The 16,009-nt window shown below is 41.2% G+C and overlaps 1 protein-coding gene and 1 long non-coding RNA gene across 8 annotated transcripts in view; one reads left to right on the top strand and one right to left on the bottom strand.

Moving 5' to 3' along the window:
• The window catches only part of LOC101935738 (uncharacterized), a 51,969-nt gene that overhangs the window by 11,429 nt on the left and 24,531 nt on the right, over window positions 1-16,009 (top strand). The window lies entirely within an intron of this gene.
• The window catches only part of BNC2 (basonuclin zinc finger protein 2), a 445,041-nt gene that overhangs the window by 425,663 nt on the left and 3,369 nt on the right, over window positions 1-16,009 (bottom strand). Inside the window, exon 2 of one of the 5 annotated variants that reach the window (XM_065549487.1) lies at window positions 9,153-9,246. The exons of the other annotated variants lie outside the window; for them this stretch is intronic. The gene's annotated coding sequence lies outside the window, so the exon portion shown is untranslated. The remainder of the gene's footprint in view (window positions 1-9,152; window positions 9,247-16,009) is intronic. 5 annotated transcript variants of the gene reach the window in all.

The raw sequence follows: 16,009 nt of genomic DNA, 5'->3' as shown, positions 1-16,009 counted from the left end.
CATAGCTCTTCCCCCACCTTGGAATGGCTGGGGAGTCTCCCCATCCCAGGAGGTAGGGGCAACTTAAGTGTCCCTTTCTCCCACCTAGGAGCAGTGCAGATGGCAACAAAATGACTCCTCAATATTAGCACTATGGCTGCTGGGACATCAACTTGGGGATGTGTGGAGGACCTGAGCCTATTGCATTCTCCTTCTGCCACACACAGAGTCATCAGCGATGCAATGGTGTTGTTGTGGTCCCCCAGAACAGTGGGATTTGGAATTAATAACTCAAGGTGGATGGGGCAGGTCACACCTCTGAGAGTTACTTGCAGCCTCTCTGCACCAGTCACATCTATACAAGCCAGGGAGCTGTGGGGGACCAGCTGGGACATGGACCAACCACTTATTGGCCAGGCCTGAGTGGTGCTGGAATCCCACAAGCCAGGTCACAATGCCACTTGCTCAGATTTGGAGGTCATGGGGATAGGGAGTGAGGCTGCTGGGGCAGGGCACATGAGAGGGAGAGAATGGTCAGGCAGGGAGGGGGTCCCCCCTCTTTAAATGGTGCTCCACAGCTCCTGCACATGAGGGCTAGAAACTCCACACACCCATACTTTCTGCTCCCAAAAATCTTAGAGTCTGATGTAATCACATGACTCTAGGAGCCAGAGCCCCCAGGCACCTATAGAGCCTCTTTGCCTTAATTTGACCCTGTATATTTGATAGTGGTACAGCTTCTAAAAGCAGTTCTTAAATTACACACAACTTTAGCTAGAAATACTACAAGAATCCTCTTTGAAGGGAGTCTTCCACTGAAGTCGGAGCATATTCCTATATTGATCTCCTAATTTACATATTGCCATACCTCCCCTAAGGCCCCACATTATATCTTTCTAGTCTATCTTAGTTATGACCAAGAATGCTCCTAAATCAGCCTAAAGAGAGCATGCAGTAGAGTGGTCAAAACAAGAGACCGTCAAGACTCTGGTGTTCTGTTCTGAACTTTTCCCATGCTGTGTGACCTGGAGAAAATAACTCTAGTCAGCTAATGGTGAGATTTAATCTTTCAGAGGGTGCCAAGCACCTGCAGCTCTAGTTGGCTTCATTGGGAGCTGTAAATGCTCAACAAAGTTAAATTAGGTGCCCAAAATTAGACTGCAAAATTTGAAAATATTGGGCTTATTTGCATTTTAGATATTATCCCTCTCTGTAAAAATAGGGATAGCAACATTTTGGTAACTCAATATTATCTGTCCTCTTTGAGATCCTCAGATGAAAGGTACTATACAAGCATTGCTATAGCCCCATCTAATAAGCCAAAGCTAGGAATCAAACCAGAGTCTTTTGCACAGTATTACAGAGCACTAACCACAATAAGGCTATTTAGGTGACCCAGAACTAACTTGTGATACTTAAGTCACTTCCAGCCGGGGGATTTCTTAAAGCATTGTATTTTCAGAAAGCCATAACATTTGGATTGGGGGCAGAATGGTTGTTTTGTCTTTTTGTAAATCTTTTCAGATGCTGGTTGTGATTACCATGTGAAATGATAGCTCTCCCTAATGAAATAGTCACTAAATCCATATCAGCTCACAGCCAAACTTTAGTGCTCACTAGAACTGCTTACAAGACTGCACATTGCAATGGGTGTTAAAGTATTTGTTTACAAAGAATGTATTTACATAAACAGAAAGAACAAAGAGGGGTTGTCACCAAAGTCAAATGATAGCAGTACACCCCTTTCATCTACCCATCATCAGTCAATTTATAAGGCTCAGACCAGGATATTTAACAACAGTTGCTGTAGTCACAGATGCCACATCCTGTCTGATGACCAGTACTGTCTGCGTGGGACATAAAATGTATCTCTTACTTTTCCCCCCAAAAGTACTATAAGAAAAATATAACCAATTCTTAACTGTAAACATGAAACTTTCATGCTGTTGACCAAGAGAAAATGTGCCCCCCCCCAAAAAAAGATACCCACAATGGAAAGTTTGGATTTGTAAATTAAACTCATTAGGTAGTGAGAGAGCATTATTTCATCCCAGTGCTATGCTTTAATACAGAGCTCCTTTAGAGAATGGGTATTTTGATACTTTTTTTCCCCTTCAGTAATTTGTGTTGATGTTCATGCGCTTCGTGAACTTCCCCAAATCATTTGGCATTACAATCAGCTCCACTGGCAGAAAGGTTTCCAGGCTGAGAAGCAGAAAGGAAAATAGTTTATGATTAAAGAGACATACAACTGCTATTATTGATGCTAGATGGTTTACTTTGGACACCCTGTGTGATGACTTTTTTGGGGGGGGAGCAGAGGGTAAAAGCTTTGGGAGTGTGCTTGAAAAACAGCTCCAAGGAGAGCTAAGAACGTTATTTGTTGGCTGATTCTATCTGCTGTTTAAGCAATATATCTTAGAGATATGCACAATGAAGGTTCAAAATCTTAATTGTTGTACTTAACTGAAATTCCTAATAAATAAAATCTTGTCCCTTTATGATAAAAGGGTATCATCAAGTTGAAATAATCAATTTTTAAAATAGTTTATAAGTAGTTTCAGGTCCTACACCTTCCTCTAAGCCCCCTGCATACTCTCGTGGTTTTTAAAAAACACATTTCCTTCTTCCCTCTTGTTGACACAAACAGGAGAAACAGACTATACAGAAAGCACGGTTAAACGAACAAAGCAAACAAAATGAACAAACTATTTGCTGTCTAATCTCTTTCAACTATAGTAATTTTAGGTGTTACTTACAACAAAGATAGACTCAAATTTTTAAGTCCATGGTGCCTTTTCATACAATAATATTTAGAGCATATATAACATCATTCAAGTGATTTACAAATGCCAGGCAATCATCAGCTACCTATTTGGGAGTCATGGATATCTCAATTCCCTCTCTTCTTTTGACTCAGCTCACTAATTATGTCCACTCCCCATTCTCTATGGCCATCACCCTGCCATCTTATAGCAAATCTATCCCACCATTCCCCAAAGTTGCTCACCTCTAATATTCTTTTCCTCCACTCCAGTACCAGTGTAGCTCAGCGTCTCTGGATAGAGTTCCATGACTACACAAACTTCCTCCACTGCAAATATATTCTGTCCTCTTTCCGTTCTACCATCTGCTCCACTGTCATTGACTTCCACCTCTCCACCAACTGCAGCTCTGCTCCCTCTGTCTCCATACAGAATATGGCTGACTTCTTCAAAGACTGACAAGATCAAATGTAACCTCCCCTTTAATCCCCACTTTTACTCTCCTCTGCTGTCACTGATACACCTGCCATCCTGTTTCTCTTATACTTGTAAAGAAAAAAAAAAAAAAAAAGACAACCTTTAGGAAAAGCCACATTAACAAGGGAAAATATAATTATTGAAATTATTTTTTCCTCATGCTATAATAATTCATGGACTATTGTATAGTTTTTGATTAGTAAATAAGTTTGTTATCTTGGATCTTTTTCACAGCCATAATGTGGTATGTATTGATCTCATTCTAATATGCTTTTTTAACCCCGTTTCACAGTGCAGCTTACCCATTCACGTGTTTTGTTTCCATATTTAGAGTTCATTTTCAGTTGCACAGTCCGCTATGGCACTCTCAAATAGTTTTTCTAGTCCCCATACATTATTCCTCATTTTCTACTGAAATCTCCTCTCTCCCACCCCCACCAACACCTTTCTGGTCTTTATAGCTATTAAAGATCCTTTTCGAGTAGTTCTCCATGTAGAAGTTGTATTTCCCATAAGAATCTAACGCTATCAAATGTGATTGAGTACAAGAAGCTCCAAAGCTACCAAAATGTTTCACCTCAGGCAAGTAGCACTTACACCATTATCGGCAGCACAGTGTGGTAGAAGAGACATTATGCTAATAAAATGTATACAAACGTGTTTGCTAAGAATGGTTTTAGTTTTCTGAGTGGGTGCTCTTCCTCCTTCCCTACAAGAATAATCCTAAGAATGTTCTAAGACAAAATGAGCAATTGCAGGACTGTCTAATATTTGCAAACAAAAATAAAAAAGGCTCCTGATCAATTATTAGATCAGCTACGATTAGGGGTTCAGTCTACTTTAGATCACTTCAAAATGTGACCAGCTGTCTGCGGGGGGGGGGGGGGGGGGAATTCTATGCTTTTACAGTGGGGAAAGGAGAGTTTTGTAATGAACCTGCTGAATTAGAACAGGATCTTCTTCCTCCCTTTGAGGAAATGATTGGGCTCTATATCATCTTGCAAGGGCAGCAACTAGCTAACAGAGGGCACCGTCTGACCAAGAAGAAGAAAGTTATGTCCTGGAGACATAACAGGTTGGGCTCAGGAAGAGAAGTGGCTTGTGTGTGTGGCGCAAGCAAGAGTGTGTGAGTAGCAGTTGACAGTAGAGGGAAGGCAAATTAGGAGGACCTGAGGGAAACGGACGGACACCAGCAGAGCTGGGGCCAGTTGAAACAGCTCCCATAGGGCTGAGGGAAATAGGCCAACCTTGAACAGCACTGAGAAAGGGGAAGCAGCCAAACAGGAAGACAGTAGACTCCAAGGAGTGGATTCTGTGACCAGCAGTGTTGGGGAAAAGAACAGTGGACTGAGGAGCTAGACCATCAGCAGATATAAAGAACTACACACAGAGAAAACGTGGGAGACTTTTAGTCTGTAATTCACAGAAGTATTATTCTTCTAGCAGAGGATGTGAACCAATAACACAGCCAGGCAGCATGGAGATAGCAAGAAGGTAACCCCAGCACAACTAACAAACAATGCCCAGAACACCAGAGGTGTAAGAAAACTAGGCCTGTGAGTCCCAGGACCTAAGGCTCAGAGATTCATAGAAATGTCAGACTGGAAGGGACCTTGAGAGGTCACCTAGTCCAGCCTTCTGCCTCGAGGCAGGACCAAGTATACCTAGACCATCCCTGAGAGGCGTTTGTGTAACCAGTATTTAAACTGCCAATGAAAGGGCTTCCATAACCACCCTGAGAAGCCTATTCCAGTGCTTACCTATCTTTTTAGTTAGACATTTTTTCCTAATAGATGAGTGAACTTAAGAGACAACTCAGGTACTAGGCCCAAGACACCTTACACTCTTTTGGACGACATAATTTGGAAATTCTCTATGTTCAAATAGTAATCAACCTCTAAAACTAGGATCTTGCCATCATTTCTCTCCTGTTAGTACTGGTAAAGAATCTTAATAGATGTGAGTGTGTTTATTGGAAATCCACCATAGGCACAGGTATAAATGACAAAGATGCAAAGAGATGGAGAATCAGGCCCTACTACCCAAGATTCCTCTAAATCCACCCCTCTCTGAGAAGGAGATGGTCTTACAGGTCCAGTCTTCTGCATGTCACCTGATGGTCATGTTGGGGCCAGCTCCATCATTAATTATGCAGCTCTTGGGTACAGGCTTCATTCAAACTGATCTTTCAGGGAATTACTAGGGTCTTCTCATCTGTTTTTTCAAGCCCTTCAGGAATTCTCTCTCCTGACCTCTGTCATCCTGACCTTTAACTGTGACTATGTAACAGGCCCTCCTGACTGACCTCTTCCTTGGCTCCTGCCTCCAAACTACTTCTGGCAAACCTCAGCACTCTGTCTCACTCCCCATTTCTGATATATAATGGTTAAAGGAGATCTGAATAGGAAAGGAACTTCCCCATTTCTGGTGGTTGTATGTCAGTATGGGCATTGAAGAGTCCGGCGGCACCTTAAAGGCTAACAGATTTATTTGGGCATAAGCTTTCATGGGTAAAAAACCCCACTTCTTCAGATGCATGGAGTGAAAATTACAGATGTAGGCATAAATATACTGACACATGAAGAGAAGGGAGTTACCTTACAAGTGGAGAATCTGTGTTAACGAGGCCAATTTAGTCAGGGTGGATGTGGTCCACTCCCAATAATTGATGAGGAGGTGTCAATACCATGAGAGGGAAAATTGCTTTTGTAGTGAGCCAGCCACTCCCAGTCCCTATTCAAGCCCAAATTAGAGACACTGTGCCATCTTGTGTGATGGGACATGGAACTCGGAAGAGAGTGGAGAAAAGGGAATAAAAGTATCTGGAAAGTCCATGACCTTGAACAGGCCCATAATCAAATAAGCATATGTATGCACTCAAGAGTGCTGGGCTACATCGGGAAACATCCCTTGTACTCCCAACTTAAGCATCCCACTATGAAGAGCCAAGAAGAGAGATGGAAGTCACAAGACCATTCTGTATCCACTGAATATTGGCTAGGGAAGGAAAAAATGATGCCTTTTTCCCTGGCTGGAAGGAACAGCAGAGGGAAAGGGTAGACAGGATTTCTCTCCTTGCCCTTCAGGAGGGGAGGGGCAATCAACACGGGAACAGCTTCCTATAGAGGAAAGGAGGCAGACTGTGGACTCCCAGTTGGGACAATTCTTCTCCTTCCACCAAGTTACTGTGCTGCTTCAGTTTTATGAGCCTGCATTTCTGGTGTAAAAAATTAACAACAGATGGAGCAGTACCACTATGCTTTCTTGAGGGAGACTGGTAAATTCAGATCCAAAGTGAGTGCTGTACCTAATATTCAGGTATAGATAAAGTGCATGCAGCCCAGGCAGTGTGCCAACTTATTTATAACCTGCATCCCAAGTTTCTTCTTTGCTCTGAGGAGGCTTCCTTTGCCAAATCCCTAACTACATTAGAAATACTAACCACACTCTCCACTTACTTGACAGACTGCACCCTAATGAAGAATACAAATTCAGCTTGGATATCAAGTTTTTAGAGTGCATAAAGCAGTCGCACACAGTGATGACCAGTAATGATTGAGCTATGATACTAAAACACAAGCTCCTCTGTGTGAATTGAATTAATTGATTTATTAGGAGCAAAATAGCCAGGTGAGTTGGACTAATTAGGAATCAGATTGCTAATTGACAGCACTGGGGGATAAAAATATGAACAGTGCAGAAATGAGACACATGATGTGTGTGTAACAACTCATGAGCTGCTGGACAGTTCAGTCTAGGAAAAAGTGATAGAATTTCTGTTATGGAGGCAGATAGTGTAGTCTGTGCTGGAACAGATTCAGAAGAGAAGAGTATTGTCTACTGTCCAGAGGATTTTCTTCATTGTTCTTGGGAAATTGTTTGAAGCACCTTTCCTTAAGATTTTTAGTACCCCAATTTACGCTTTACTGCATTGCATTGAACCAACATGTGTGTTTAGATAGAGTGCTTTACAATTGTGAGTCAAAAGAGGAATATATAAAAGGGACAACAACAGATAGTTAAAACCCCAAGTACAGATTAAAAAAAAAAAATCTTTACAAGACACAATAGAAATATTTCCATGAAACCTAAGAGCATAAAAATTAAAATTAATTTCAATGTAAACATTCCTCTGCAGTGTGCAACATCAAGTGCAGTCTTGTGTTTATGTACAAGAACCTGAAAGTGAAACAGCTGGGAAACTGAATGATTAGTCAGTCTGTCTTCATTTGCTAAGCTGAACACTCTGCAAATAGTAAACAAACAGGAGAAATTGGAGGTGATGGCTGCGAAAGTACATTTAGACTTGTAAAATCTTGATTTAGATTTCCACTTTTAATAATCTAAGGTGACAGTAATACAAATCAAGCTATTTAAAAAAAATCAACAGAATGAGGTTGTTTTAAAAATGAAAATCTTGTGGAAAGATTAACGAAGCAGGATATGTTTTCTGTATGTAGAACTGCTTTTGAGAAAGTATTTATTTTGCAGTGATTCAAATATTGTGATTTTTAACACAGTGCTTGCAACGTACCTGTCTAAGCTTAGATTAGAGGAGGTTTTAGAAAGGATAACTTGGGTTTTATATTGCCCCTGTCAAGTTCTCTATTTTCATTTTACCTCTTCAAGAACTACAACAGAGTATACTGGACCACTTATTTTTTTCTCCATTAGTAGATGAACTGGCAATATTTCCGCCATTAAAACAGGATACTTGTTCCTTTCAGCATGCCTGCAATAACTGTTAACCTCCTCCATAGCCTCCTAGAATGCTGATATATTAGCATTAGATTGAGCCAATTTCCACCACTCACCCCAAATTTGTTGACAGTGACTCTCAAAGAAGAAGTATTATCTTTTCCAGTATTCACTCCTATGGCTTGACAGAGGGGAGGGAAAAAAAAAAAAAAAGAAGTGGCTCTAAAAGAGATTGAAGATTACTGCATAAACTTATTCTGGCCGAAACTTGTACACAGGCCTGTATCTTCCAATGACAGTTTAGTGTCAAGAGCGGAGTGGCTTATGCTATTAATGGCGTAATAATAATAATCCCTTATATAATCCTAGTCACTCAAATATAAATCAAAGATGGCCCAGGATATAATTTTGCTTTGCCTTTACCACCTTCCTCATTAGTAGTAGTTGTTTACCGCCCAAACTAGGTTCACCTATGTTTTTAATTTTAGTTCACTGAGTTTGTATCTGATCTTATCTTTCCAGCATCATTATCTGAACTCTTCTTGATTTAATATTCACATGGGGATAAATTCTGGCTCCAATGAAGTCAATGGAAGTGTTCACTCTGACTTTTTTTCTGGTGCTTTTCATTTTATTGTAACTAATGTCAGGGCCGGCTCCAGGGTTTTTGCCGCCCCAAGTGGCAAAAAATATATATATATATATATATATATATATATATATATATATATATATATATATATCCGTGATCACGATCTGCGCCGGCAATTCGGTGGGAGGTCCTTCGCTCCAAGTGGGAGTGAGGGACCATCTGCCGAATTGCCGGATGTGCCGCCCCTCTCCAGAGTGGCCGCCCCAAGCACCTTCTTGGCAAGCTGGTGCCTGGAGCCGGCCCTGATTAATGTTCTTTCTACACCACATGCCTCCTCTAATCAGTCATAACAGTCTATAGAACTTGGTAATTAATGAACATTTTAAGCAGACATTTTTCTTCCTCAAATACATTTAACAATATTTTTCAGTTATATAGAGTACTTTGCTTCTCTCTTCTTTAGTTTTATTTGATTCACAAGCTGCTCTTGATACTGTTGATCATGGAATTCTAGCACTATACTAAAACGAGGAGACTCAAGGTGCTCAGTGAGATGTAAAGCACTTTGAGATATTCAGAGGAGAGATGTTATATTAAAAAAAAAAAAAAGGATTACTTCTCTGTTGTATTATATCTTTTACCTGTATGCATCCCCAAGAATGTTACTTCTGCATCTAATCCTTTGGGCTTGGTCTTGTTTGGGTAGATTCCTCCCCAGGGCTTTCAGGATATCTCCTGTAGTACAAGACAAGTTTTTTTTCCCTGTACAACTACCTGACACATCCTCACCATTCAATTCTAATACTGCTTTATTTTAATATTTTGAACTAGACATCATAAAACCTTTATAACTTCAGCAGTGTTGGCTTCTTATTTGCTTGGTACCATGCAGCATTTAGTCTTACTGTTTTTGTTTGTGTGTTTAATGATAAGCCCTACTGTTTAGCCTCATGTCAAAAAAACAAAACATAACATAGGGGTGATATAGCAAGTATTTTTCAAATCTTAGAGTTTATTTCTAAGATTCATAAAATTCTTCTTTTGATTAAGGGTGCAGATGAATGATTATATCTTTGCTGTTTTAGCTTAGAAATACTCAAGGTCTGTAGCCTGTACTGACTACGCTGAGGCTGAGATGATAGCGCATGCTTTACTTACTATAGAAGTACAATGTGTTATTGTACAGTTTCTGAGATATGCTCCTACATAAACTCCAGCTTCTGCAAAGTTCCATTGCATTTGGTTTGCAAGAACACACTTTTGACTTTCAAACACACCAACATGGAACATCTGCCTTCTACCCTGTTGTGTAACTATGTGCCTGCTGGTCACCTCCTGGGATCTTCCACTGCTGACCTATGGCCTGACAACTTCTCACATTTATTTGAAGTTCTTTACATATCATTCTTTCAGCTGTTGTGCTGAAAGATTGAACTGAGTGTTGTCTGTGGAGGGACAACTCTTACTGTCTACTTCTGATTTTAGATCAGAGCTCATGCCTCACTGTTCCTTTTGGCTTAAACTGATTGAGAGAGCCTTTAATATTTGTGAAACCGTCTTGGCTGGCCTATCTGAAAGGTGCTATATAAGCACAATGTGTATGGCATGTATAAGTAAACCGCATCTGAGTTATTTCTCTGTAGGGATGAACACATTGGTTTTTAATTGTTGATTTTAATGGATCAGAATAAAATATGGTTCTCTTTTATTTGATCTCTGTCCCCTAGTGGGCTTTCTTTTTTCTTTCTTTTTATCAGTGTGACAGTTTCCTCTTTAGACTTTTAATTATCTCTACCAGGACCCCCTGTATTACCAATAGTTGTGGCAGTTTATCACTCAGACTTAATCCAGCTAGTGGTGCCTAACCTATAGGAAGTCTTACAAACAAAATTCATTTAAAAAAAACAAAACAAAAAAAACAAAAGTGTTGGTTGGGGGATGATGCAGGAATTTCCTGGAATAATCAAATGGTTGAAATTCATTCCACTACAGCGGGCCACCCAAGGCCCTATACACTGTTCAGGCCTTATGGTCCTCAGCTATATTGGGTTGAATAGTTCAAGAACAAAACCAGCACAATGATTTGATTAATTTCCGATTCATTAGTGATAACCTTCACTAACATTCATTATAGATTTCCTCAGCTAACGGGAGTGTCATGATATATAGAATCATAGTCCATTTTGAACAGGATACATTTATTTATAGTGTGTTTTTTTGTTTTTGTTTTTTTTAATTACAGACAACCAGACTTCCACACAGCTTGAGTTCCAATTTTGTCTCCCTTCTTTACCAGGGATCATGTCCTGTGTGGAACTCTAGTGAAGTGGCTGAATAATATACTGCAAACAAGCACAGTTATGGAGAGGAGACTCACTATCAAGTTCAGGCTTCTTGTCCTTCCCTCTAAGGCCACACACAACTCTGCTCCACCCTCTATCTTGCATCTTGATTTTTACCATACCTTCCCTCATCCCACTCACTCCACCAACAGTGACAATCTCAATGGCTTCTTTCTAACCTTCTCCCATTGACATCCCACCCCACACCTAATTCCATTACATGCCATAGGCATTAAACAATGTCCTAATTGTGGCCTGATGGCCTCCTCCAGCTCCTCATTTAAAATTCTTCTCCATAAGGCCCATAAACACTAATCCAGAGTAGTCAAAAACCCTCTCTATCCCCACATAAGATACTTGTAAAAGGGGAGTTGTGAGGGTGATGTTAGTTAAGTAAAACTTTAATATACACACACCCCGTCAAGATGTGACCATAATAAATCAAAGCAACCACATTGTCTTAGGCTACATCTACACTACAGGGGGGAGTCGATTTAAGATGCGCAAATTCAGCTACGTGAATAGCGTAGCTGAATTCGATGTATCGCAGCCGACTTACCCCGCTGTGAGGACAGCGGCAAAATCGACCTCTGCGGCTTCCCGTCGATGGCGCTTACTCCCACCTCCGCTGGTGGAGTAAGAGCGTCGATTCGGGGATCGATTGTCGCGTCCCAATGGGACGCAATAAATCGATCCCCGAGAGGTCGATTTCTACCCGCCGATTCAGGCGGGTAGTGTAGACCCAGCCTTACTAAAGAATCTTGTTCCCTTTTTCCCCTCCCACCCCCCCAATCTTGTGTTTGTCCTCTAATCGATGCATCGGCTCCAATATAGAATAGATTGTTAGGTCCTTGTGGCAGGGATCATGTTTTAGTTTATTTTAGAAAGCATCTAACACACATTAAGCCCAGTATAAAAACAAATCATCTCTTAGAGAAGATGATGTTTATGAGGCACACCTGGAATGCTGAACTTTTTCAACCAAAGCATTTCGGGGAGTTGAGGGGAGGGGAACAACATAAAACAAAACAAGCTCTTGAAAGTGAAGATAGTTCAACCTGAAAGAAAAGGCCCCTTCACTTATTGACATGACCTGGAGTACCTCCACTGCAGAAAGGACTTGTGGAAGTCTGATTTGTAACTTATTTTATCAATTCATTATTTTAACCCATGGTTAATGTCTTTGTAAGTAATGTTTCCTCTTCCATGACAGCCTTTTGTACCTTTTTCCTACAGTTCTACAGTATTTCATCCTTCTCTGCATTACTTACATTACACACACACACACACACACACACTTTCTAGATGCACAGTAGAGCATTCTGGCTGCACTGCCAGAGATCAAGCACACACAACCTGTGATGATTGGATTCTTTCTGCATAGTTTCTTCTGTCCAGGACAGAATGTATGAAGATCTCTCTACGCTGAGCACATAACCAACTGAACACTTGTGTTAACAATATCCTGCTACAGTCTTGAGGACTATAGAAAGAAAAGCCTTTTGACAGACAAATTGCTTTTGTTTGGGAAAAATTGTTTGCTGCATTCTTTGCCGAAGGTGCCCAGCAATTCAAATTGGTGGAAGAAGACACCAGGCAGAAGATTTCTCCCAAACAATTAACGTACTGGGTCCCACAAATCCCCTGTGTGATGCCTACTTTTTGATGTATGAATATCATACTTTCTAACATACAAGAATCAGGACTTCAGGATACTTCCCACACAAGACACTGCTCAAATTTATGTTGTGTGTTCTCATCATCTTAAATGAAGAGCAACATTTTTAAATAAAGCAATGTTGTTTTTTTCTTAAAATTTTGTCGTCTTCCTTATTTTCACCTGTTTCTAATCACATACAGGTCACAAGATCATAATAGTTAGAAAGAGCTCTTTTCTAATTGATTATATACTTTGTCCCTCTGCCAGTGCAGGAAAAACTGGTCTTCCCCAAGCCCCCATAATATAAGATTAAAAAAACATACATTCACATTCCTTCCATCTTATAGAATTTTTTTTTGAAAGACGCAGGAACTCAGTGATATTCAATGGAATTCAGCAGTAAGAAAGGAAAATCCCTGTAGGATGAGAGGAATTTTAAAGCTACATCTGTACAGTGGCCACCAAACAGTCCTTTCCTACACTGAAAATAAGAAATAAAAGTAAAGGTGCTAACTCTATGGCTTTTGTTGGTGAATGATTGAAGTGTAATGGCAACCACTGTGTTGGTTATTGCACTGACATTACTCTTGACTTTAGCCAGAAAGTGAAACAGATCTCTGCTCAAAACCAGCTTATTCCCCTTTTTTCAGGAGGATCACCATTTAAGCAGTCCTTTTACATTTTCTGAGCTCAGTTTGCCTTTTCCACGCCAACACTTTCCACTCTTTTCTTCTTCCTGCATTTGCAGCATAATCCCAGTGTCTCTCTTCTCGTTCAACTTCCTGTAGTTATGTCCAAAAATTGACAAACCATTAATTAGAGCTCCCCTTTTGAAATCTGAGTAAACAGAATGCTCGTAAAGATGTGCCACTAGCAGCTCTGGGCCAACCACAGTTATGTACTGGGACAACTTCTTCACACAGCTCAGTCAGTCATTGAATCCCAATCCTTACTTATAAAAATAAAGGAGTTAAATCATGAAATTGCACCAATTTTTACTTGTAGTGTGGTAATATTTAGATGCCCCACTCAGAATAGGGCCACACTTGAGTAATAAGAGACAGTCCTTTTCCCCAAATACCTTACAACCTCCTGAACGTGTGGTCATGTTACGTTTACAGATGAAAATTACTTTGGGCATTGTTTATGAAGCAAGCTAGAATTTAAGATCACATCTTTCGAAACAAAAGGCAAGGAATTAATATGCTGCCAGCTCTCCCCCAAATCTCTAATTAAGGCTATTTAACAGCTGCTACCAAACTAAAACTAATGCAAGGAAAGAGTCATTTTAGGCATGATATTGCATTAGTTGGGGTTCTGATAATCCAACCAATCATCTAGTTATTTTAAATGTTTACAAAGTGAGCTTTAGTTTTAAAGGGGTTGTGTCAAGGGCAGAATTGTGAACTGCGAAGATACCTATAGATTTGGAACTAAGAAAGTTGATATCTTCTTAGTTGTGAATGTGTTTTAAAAATGTGACTGAAAATATTAAATCAAGGGTAAACAACTTATAATGGCTTAATAAATGATCAGAGGTTTTAATAAATGCTTAACTATAGAGTCCAACAGGTCAATAGTGTATTTATAACCATATCTTATAACCATCTGTAACAGCATCTACTGATGTGCATATAAAATCTCTAAACACATTAGCAAGTTACAAATATGCATCGTACAACATTTATTAACCCAATATAAATTAATTATGCCTGTACCCTTAATGTGAAGTGACCATTTTTCATTTGATTACTCCAAACTGGATCATTAACATCAGTTCCATTTCCCAATGAATTGTATACAGTGAATGACATTTTTTACTAACATCTATGAGAGTGGGGCCTGAGAGGGCAAAGGACTTGATTACATCAGAGAGGAAGGTTAGCCCCATGGTTAGGGCAGCAGCCAGGAACTTGGGAGGTCCACGTTCTGTAAACAGCTCTGCCAAAGATTTCCTGTGTGACCTTGGGCAAGTCACTTAATCTTGAGGAACTCTTTCCCCCCCCCTCCCCCTCAAGCTAGGGTTAGGATTCTGGGAGGTTCACCTACCACAGATAAGATAAGGGTTCTTGGAGGGTTGCCATCTGGGTAAAGGATAGAGTTCTGGGAGATAGGCCTCCTGGATGGAAGATTAGGGTTCATGGAGGTTGGGTCCCCGAGCAACGGTAAGAGTTCCAGGAAGAAAGCTCTCTCGAGATAGGGTTAGGGTTCTGGGAAGTAGGCCCAGCCAGGCTAGAGTTAACATTCTCACATGTCTGTCTCCCCCATCTAGGTTAGGTTTCTGGGATGTAGGCCTCCCAGGGTTAGGGTTATAGGAGCTTTTGCCCCCCTAGGCTAGGATTACAGTTCTAGGAGATTCCCCCCCTCAAGCAGGGTTACGGTTGGAACTCCCAGCTAGGATTAGGGTTCTGGTCATTAGTCGCTCTGCGCTAGAGTTCTAGGAGGAAGGTCTCGCTGTGTTTGAGTTAGGGTACTGACTACAGGGCTACAGTTAAGATTTTAGGAAGTAGGCCCTGCAGAGCTAAGTTTAGGCTTCTGGGAGGAACATCTCCCAGTGCTAGGGTTAGGATTCTGGGAGGTAGGTCCCCTTGAGCTACTGTTAGCATTGTAGGATGTAAGCTCATCTGAGCTAGGGTTAGGGGTTTTGTAGGTAGGCTACCCAGGCAAGGGTTATGATTCTGGGCAGAAGGCCTTCCTGAGCTAGGGCTAGGGTTCTGGGATGTAGGACCACCCCCTATAAACATAGGGTTCTAGGGCATAGGCCTATGCTGCCGTAGAGTTAGGAGTTTGGTCCCCTTGGGCAAGGTTTAGGATGTTGGACCCCCAGCTAGTGTTAGTGTTCTGGAAAATAAGCCTCCCCAGGCTAGGCTTAGAGTTCCAGAAGGTAGACTTCCACCGTTAGGATTGAACAGGTTCACCTCCCCAGGCTAGTTTAAAGTTCTAGGGTTTATGTCTGCCCAGAGTAGAACTAGGGTTGTAATTGATCCCCCCGGTTAAGGCTCTAGAAGTTTGATCCTGCTGAGCTAGGTTTAGGTTCTGGGACATAGGCCTCCTCCAGGCAAGGGTTAGGGTTCTAGGAGGTAGGTACCCCCAGGCTGGGGATAGTGTTCTAGGAGGAAGGATTCCTCTAGGTAGGGTTATGGTTGTAGAAGGAAGGACTTCCCAAAGTTGCTCCCTAAGGGCTAGGGTAAGGTTCTAGGAGATAGGCCTCCTCCAGGCTGGGGTTAGGGTTCTATAAGACAGGCCTTCCTGAGATAGGGTTAGCATTCTAGGTGATAGGCCTCCCTGACCTAGATTAGGGTTTTAAGAGATTTCTCCCTCTGGACTAGGATTAGGGTTCTTGGAGGTTGACCCCCCCCACCCTTGGCTAGAGCTAGGGTTCTAGAAGACTGGCCTCCCCAGGCTAGTGTTAAAGTTCTAGGAGATTGGGCCCTCCAAGTTAGGGTTTGGGTTCTGAGGGTTAGGTCTCCCCAAACTAGGGTGAGGATTATAGGAG

The sequence above is a fragment of the Chrysemys picta genome, chromosome 6 (genome assembly GCF_011386835.1).
Source record: "Chrysemys picta bellii isolate R12L10 chromosome 6, ASM1138683v2, whole genome shotgun sequence".
Taxonomy (NCBI): domain Eukaryota; kingdom Metazoa; phylum Chordata; order Testudines; family Emydidae; genus Chrysemys; species Chrysemys picta.
This window is presented reverse-complemented; position numbering and strand designations above follow the sequence as displayed.